We start from the raw sequence: 6,981 nt of genomic DNA, 5'->3' as shown, positions 1-6,981 counted from the left end.
TCCGCACATTTTGTGCAGATTTTTAGTTGTAACCCGTTAAGGCTCGATCGATATGTTGTATCTCGGTCTAGTTTCGATTTACTAAAGTCTGTCTCGTCTCGAAATTTAAAGAGGAGAAACATGATACTTAGAGTAATCTCGGTCTCAGCATCACCATTAGAATATGTTACGTATGTTCAAGTTTAATTCTAGAACGCTTGGAGCAATTTCAACGAAGTTTGATACACATATGACATACAATCACAATAATATTGTAGGGCAAGATATCTCCGGTCTCCCTAGCGGTAGATAGAAGGGTGACGTATAAATAATCGAGAACGACCTACATTCATGTCGAATACACATTTTTAAAGAGTCGCTATACTGATTGTTGAGAGTCCAGATGACATTTAAGCTCAAGTTTAGTCTAATAGAACAATAGATCTCCGTAGAACCTTATGCTAACTGTTAGAAATGAATAGAACTATTGAACCTACCAGAAATTTTGAAAACAAATAAATTGCACGTCAAATATACATTTCAAATATTTTGAATAAACTTTTATTCTTCCGTGTATACAGTTCAAAGACTAAACCATATTCGATTACCGATTAAAGAAAGAAAAAAAAAAAAACGAAAAAAATCATAATTTAACGTCAAACCATTAAGGTCTTTCGGCTGAAGGAGGTGAATGATTAATGAAAGTGAATGATGATGAAAAATTAAACTTTGTGCTCTCCTACTCTGAATCAAACCTGGAACCACGTACAACAAAGGAAATACGCGCTAGTCACTACACTAGCAGAGAAAATTGCTTATTGCACTCTTTCGAGTACAAAGGCTATATGACACGGTGACCTTCAATTTAAGGTAGAACCATAAGCACCGCAATACGATCAAATTTCAAGGCTCTCCTCATCAGGACTCCAACCCAGGACACGGTGTAAGGAAGGCGCAAGTGCATGATTGTAAATATTTTGCCGTAATTTAAATGTGTTATACGGAGTATTCATATAGTTTTTGGCCAAGAAGAAGAAAAGAAAAGTTGTAAGCTGTTGTAGTTTTATTCATTGCTTATAGCATTGTTTCAAATTCTTTAGAAATAAATAAATAATAATAAAAATAAAAAACTTCCACTAAAATCTAGTTACATAAATCTAGTTTCATACTATCCTTCGATATGGACAACAAACCCATGTGCAAAAATCCTGCTGCTCTGTAACAATAGATAGCAATTTCCAAGAATTGTCTCACTTCCCTCTATGCTCTGTACCTTCAACCATAAAATACAAGCATCATATGATCTCTGCATCTTTCGGAATGATGGGAGAATTTTGAAAACGCTACGTCTCATTCAGAGCTTACGAAGCAGAGATGGGTATTTTTGCTAACTCTCACTCACACTCACCTACCAAAATCTTCCTTTTCAATGCTGCACATGGAATGCGTTTCTTATGTTCTTGTCTCTGAAGCAAATGAGTCCACGTAAGCGCGAAGCGAGTGCGGGCTCGCGATCACACTCACTTCTCTCAACTGTGATCGCGCTCACTTGGGCTCGCGATCACACTCACTTCTCTCAACTGTGATCGCGCTCACTTGGGCTCGCGATCACACTCACTTCTCTCAACTGTGATCGCGCTCACTTGGGCTCGCGCTCAGTAATCTTAACTGCACTCGCGCTCGGTCGCACTCGCGCTCACTAATCGTAACTGGGCTCGCGCTCACTTCTCTCTACTGGACTCGGGCTCACTCGCGCTCGCGCTCTCTCGGGCTCACGCTCACTAATCTCAAGTGGGCTCGCGCTCACTCGGGCTCGCGCTCACTTTTTTCAACTGGGCTCGCGCTCACTCGGGCTCGCGCTCACTAATCTCAAGTGGGCTCGCGCTCACTCGGGCTCGCGCTCACTTCTTTCAACTGGGCTCGCGCTCACTCGGGCTCACGCTCACTAATCTCAAGTGGGCTCGCGCTCACTCGGGCTCGCACTCACTTTTTTCAACTGGGCTCGCGCTCGCTTGGGCTCGCGCTCAATTATTGAGCGCGAGCCCGGTTGAGTGCGAGTGCCGAGCTCACGAGCGCCGGGCTCGCGAGTTTGGACACCTATGCTTCCAATGTCACTGATAACTACACACGTAGTTCTTATCAGTGATGTCATTCTGGAACTGTATAAAATCCCATTTGGAAAGGTAGAAGTTTCAATTTTACTCTTAAATTTCCCACGGGATATGCTAATTATAAAATTTATAAAATATAAAAATTAAACTACTGTCTGTCATTTAATGTCACTATCTTAGCATAGTTACTTTCTTGAATATTTGAGTGATTTATTCGTAAATTTCGACTTTCGAAAGTTATCAAATAATTGATAAATATGTATTTTTTAAAATTATAAGACTATTGAACATTTTAGAAAAATGTATATTACGTTGCCAGAATATAGCATTTTCATTATGGTTTTGTGTCATAATGTTGTACTGAACGCAATGAAACTACACATACTTCATTCTCCAGTTATTTCGTGTTGGACGTTTTAGAAATTGTGTGTTTCTCGTTTGTTTTTTTTTAAAATTACTTTCATCCGTTCTTTATAGGGATGCGCACGAGACGAGTCGAGACAAGATTTTCCTGACAAAATTCGAGTCGAGACACGGCTCTTCCAATAGAAAAATATACATTTTTTGAGTCGAGACATCACTTTTAGAGTACATTTTCGAGACGAGACAGCCACAAATCTTGTCTCGGGCGCATCCCTAATTCTTTATTATTATTTTTTTTCTAAAGTTGAGAGTAAAATTTGTGTTTCTTGGTGCTTGTTTTCGTAAATTCACAAGTTACTGAATAAATCATTTCCACATGAACATTCATTTTCCAATAACAAAATGTGCCAATTAGTATTTATTCAAAGGTCATTAGCCTACTTCCTGCTCATAAAGAATTATTGTTGGCGTCGATAAATAAATATATGAAAAATTCCATATGCTGCCAATTTTGGCTAAAATTCCCTTTATCCATTTTCAAGAAATTAATGTCAAAAAATCCCATAAAATGGGATTTTCCCCGCGAGTTGTCATCACTAGTTCTTATGTTGTTGCATCGGCGTTAAACAAACAAACAAAAAAAAAAAAGTGATAGCACATTCCGCCATCTACATATCTGTGTACTATCTACTCGCGTAGCATCAACAAGGAAGTTGAGAGCGGTGTTCCACGCAACTGATATCAATCTGAATATTGTTGACCTGATTTTGTAGAAATACCACATACGCTTTCGTGTAATATCCCCATTTCATTCTTTTCTGGAACTGCAGAAAGAAAAAATATTGACCCATATAATGTCCACACTATCCTTTTAGACTTTGTGATTTTCTTCTATCTACTGTTTATGAAATAGGCAAAAAGAGATGTTTCTCAACAATTACGTAAGAAACAGCTCAAATCTACGTACGTAAGTACCGTATATAACAATATTGAATTTGCGCTATTTACGTTTCCTCTGCAAACACTTTATTTGCTTCAGATACGGTGCAAGCTCCGGTAATAACTAGTTACGAACTGAAAGACCTATGTAACATCTGTACCCTGATATTTTAGTAGAAATTTAGAGTAAAAATCTATGGACGTTACAGGGGCGTATACGGTAGAAAAGATGGCAAGGAAGAATTTAACAGCATTAAATTAGATTTCAATACATTACATTCAGAAGTTTTATATTATAATCAAGTTAGAACTGAATGCAAGATTGAAATTATTATTATTATTATTATTATTATTATTATTATTATTATTATTATTATTATTATTATTATTATTATTATTATTATTATTATTATTATTTAGCACTAATATTTGCAAACCTCCCTTCCGCCGAATAGCTCACATTTTCCCAGGTAAACTATGAATTCAGCACTGCATATTCTTGAGCTCTGTGTGTATGTGTGTGTGTAGTGGCCTTAAATTCACTATTTTATAGTCCAACAAACATTTAACATTGAATTTAGCTGTGATCTTAATTCAATCTAACTTCTAATCAAAGATTAAAACAAATAAGTGAAATGTGGACATTTCTTTTGTGTATGAATTATATTGTTTCCCAAGCTCTGCATATAGGATATGCTGAAGAAGCAATATTTACAGGATGATTTCTTTTCTCATTAGCTGGGACTGTGAGAATGAGAAAGTATGTAAGAACTAAGGTTAGGATTTTATTCCACTATAAATTTGCACGATAAATTCGAAATATGGGTGTGGAGAAGAATACAGCGAATTAACTGGATCGAGCGGAAAACGAGTGAGAGGGTGTTAGAAATGGAAGAAGGGAGAAAACAATTTTAGATATTACTAAGAAGGGGAAGAGAAACTGGTTGGGATATTGGCTAAGAAGGAACTGTATCATGAGGAACATGCTAGACAGTATGGTGGCAGGATAGATAGGGAGAAGGCGAAAAAGACTACAATTAATGGACGATATTAAAACAGAAAAAAAACATACGTGAACACGAAGAAGTTAGCGGAAGACTGTGGAGCATGGAAGCTTCTCAGTTGCAGCAAGTGACCTGTCAATGGTGGCAAAATACGTATGATGATAAATTTGCAGAAAATGCAGAATAAAAAAATGAATTTATGCTTTAAAAATCTCCTTAAAATGTCCTAAAATATCTTTAAAAATGGTCTAAAAATCTGTAATTGAAGATTGAAAAACAAGAAATTCTTCATAATACTGTGTTTTCGTTTTCAGAAATGTATATATATATATAGTTAAAATCGGTTCAGTAATATTTTGTATTACTACTCTGAATCAGCGAGGGGATTAGAAGTGTATTCGTATTGTCCAATTAACTCAAATAAGGAATGTTACCACAGATCAATGCCTCACACAAATCTTCGAGGAATTAGATTTCTAAGCTTTCGGCATATAATGGTCATGTTAGCTCGTCATGTATCAGGGATGGTGTTAATCGGTTAATCGGTTATTACACTACTCGGAAAATTGAGGAAGACGAAAGGAGAGAGAAGGAAGAAGGGATCTGCGACCATTATGTTAGGTACTAATAGGAATTTTCACTGGTGTAAATGAAGAAAACCCAGGAAACCTCACTCAGAATTGCTGACCTGAAAAAGCTTTCACTTTTTTCGGCTGAGTGGCCCCATAGGGAATCGAATCCGGGACCGCTCGAGCCAAACGCGAGAGCGTTAGCTATTATGCTACGCGGGGCCATACAAATATTCGAAAAACACAGAACAATGTCATGTGCTGTGAGAGAACTTACATACACGATGTTCGTCTACCACATAACCCACTTGGTGTGAGTTGAGATCGAACCAAGGACCCCATGCATCAGAGGTGAACGTTCTACCAGTTAGCCGCACGGTCCTCGACCCTAATGCAAGAGTTCTTTCGATTACTGGTGGAAGCAGTGGCGACGATTGGACGTTAAAAGTGGGGAGGGGGCAAGACATGATCTGAATATTTGTATATTAATGTTATTATACAAATTTCCTTGGTTGAAACTACATACATTAATAGGCCATTTCAGAAAAGTGGGGGGCAACTGCCCCCCTTTGCCCCCCCTAATCGCCGGCCATGGGTGGAAGTACGCATATATGGTTTAGATCAGGCAGATGTCTCATATAACAAGAGATATAATGGGGCGTATAGGGAAATATACGTCGGATAGCCATCTAAAATGTTTATAGTTCAGCGTATACCCACCTTAAATTTAGGAAGAACGATGTGTATGCTGATCGGTTTATGTTACATTTTTTAATACGGTCAAGAGAATACATACCTCAAATCCTATAATCAAATCACTGCAGGTAACCTTGGATGAATACCAGTGGCAGGGGCCTATTTCCCCCAGTTTTTTGACTGACAAAAATAGCTATTATTTTTATATTTTTGAAAGTTTATAGTAAACTCATGATATAGCCCTACCTATCACAGTATGGGTTCTGTCTGACCCCCTCCCCTCGCCAGTTTTTACCTTCTAGATTTAACACTGATGGATACTGTCTTGCAACTGCATTAACAAGACAAAAAAGTTAGATCGACCAAACTCATACACTAATATCGGTGAACTCTTCTTTACGGATGGTTAATTTAGCCTTAATGCTGAATAAACATTGCCTGCAGAAAACTGTTGAAACAACCACAATCTGAAATACCTCTACACTTCTCTTTAATTTATTAAACGACACTAATTTCAATTAGCACACCAATTTAAGAACCTTCTCTTTGTTTTCTCTACATTAGAAGATAGACATTAAAGTAGATAGCGATGGTGGTGTAATGGTTAGCATAGTTGCCTTCCAAGCAGTTGATCCAGGTTCGATTCCCGGCCATCGCATTTTTTATTATTTTTTAACCATTCCTTTTAAAGCTTCTTATACGTTAGACTTTATAGAGCACCATAATAATAATAATAATAATAATAATAATAATAATAATAATAATAATAATAATAATAATAATAATAATAATAATAATAATAATAATAATAATAATGACATAAGTAATACTTTTTGGTTGGAACTTAAGCAATAAAATGTTAATAAAGCTTGAACATTTTATCTTCTTCCCTTTTTTCTAATGTAATATCGACATACTGTCTTAATATGTATTCGTTACAGCTGATTTTCAGATGAAATAACCAAGTTTAATAGTGTATATAAATGTGACGCACGCTTGGGAGATTAGTGAATATTTCTAACGTCACTGCATATAAATGCATAATTCATAGCTAGGAATAATAATAATAATAATAATAATAATAATAATAATAATAATAATAATAATAATAATAATAATAATAATAATAATAATAAATTGTAGTTGTAGTATCATTGATAATAATTATATTGGCTATGTAGGATCTTGAAAGAGTACTTCAAATTACACACACAATTTGACTCAATTTGCCTCGAAACTCGGTTTGAATTCGAGTCTATTTTCGAGTCGAGTTGGGGTGAAATCTTTCGAGCCGAGCTCAAAGAAGTCTGTTTCGAGTCG

The 6,981-nt window shown here is 36.4% G+C and overlaps 1 non-coding gene across 1 annotated transcript; it reads left to right on the top strand.

The window, feature by feature from the left end:
- Positions 1-6,247: 6,247 nt before the first annotated feature.
- TRNAG-UCC (transfer RNA glycine (anticodon UCC)) lies at positions 6,248-6,319 on the top strand. Its single transcript has one exon. It is a non-coding gene; the product is annotated as a tRNA-Gly (tRNA).
- Positions 6,320-6,981: the final 662 nt, after the last annotated feature.

Source organism: Thermobia domestica, chromosome 10 (genome assembly GCF_964235325.1).
Source record: "Thermobia domestica chromosome 10, izTheDome1.hap1.1, whole genome shotgun sequence".
Classification (NCBI taxonomy): Eukaryota; Metazoa; Arthropoda; class Insecta; order Zygentoma; family Lepismatidae; genus Thermobia; species Thermobia domestica.
Note: the sequence above shows the minus strand (reverse complement) of the source record. Positions and strands in the feature narration are given on the sequence as shown.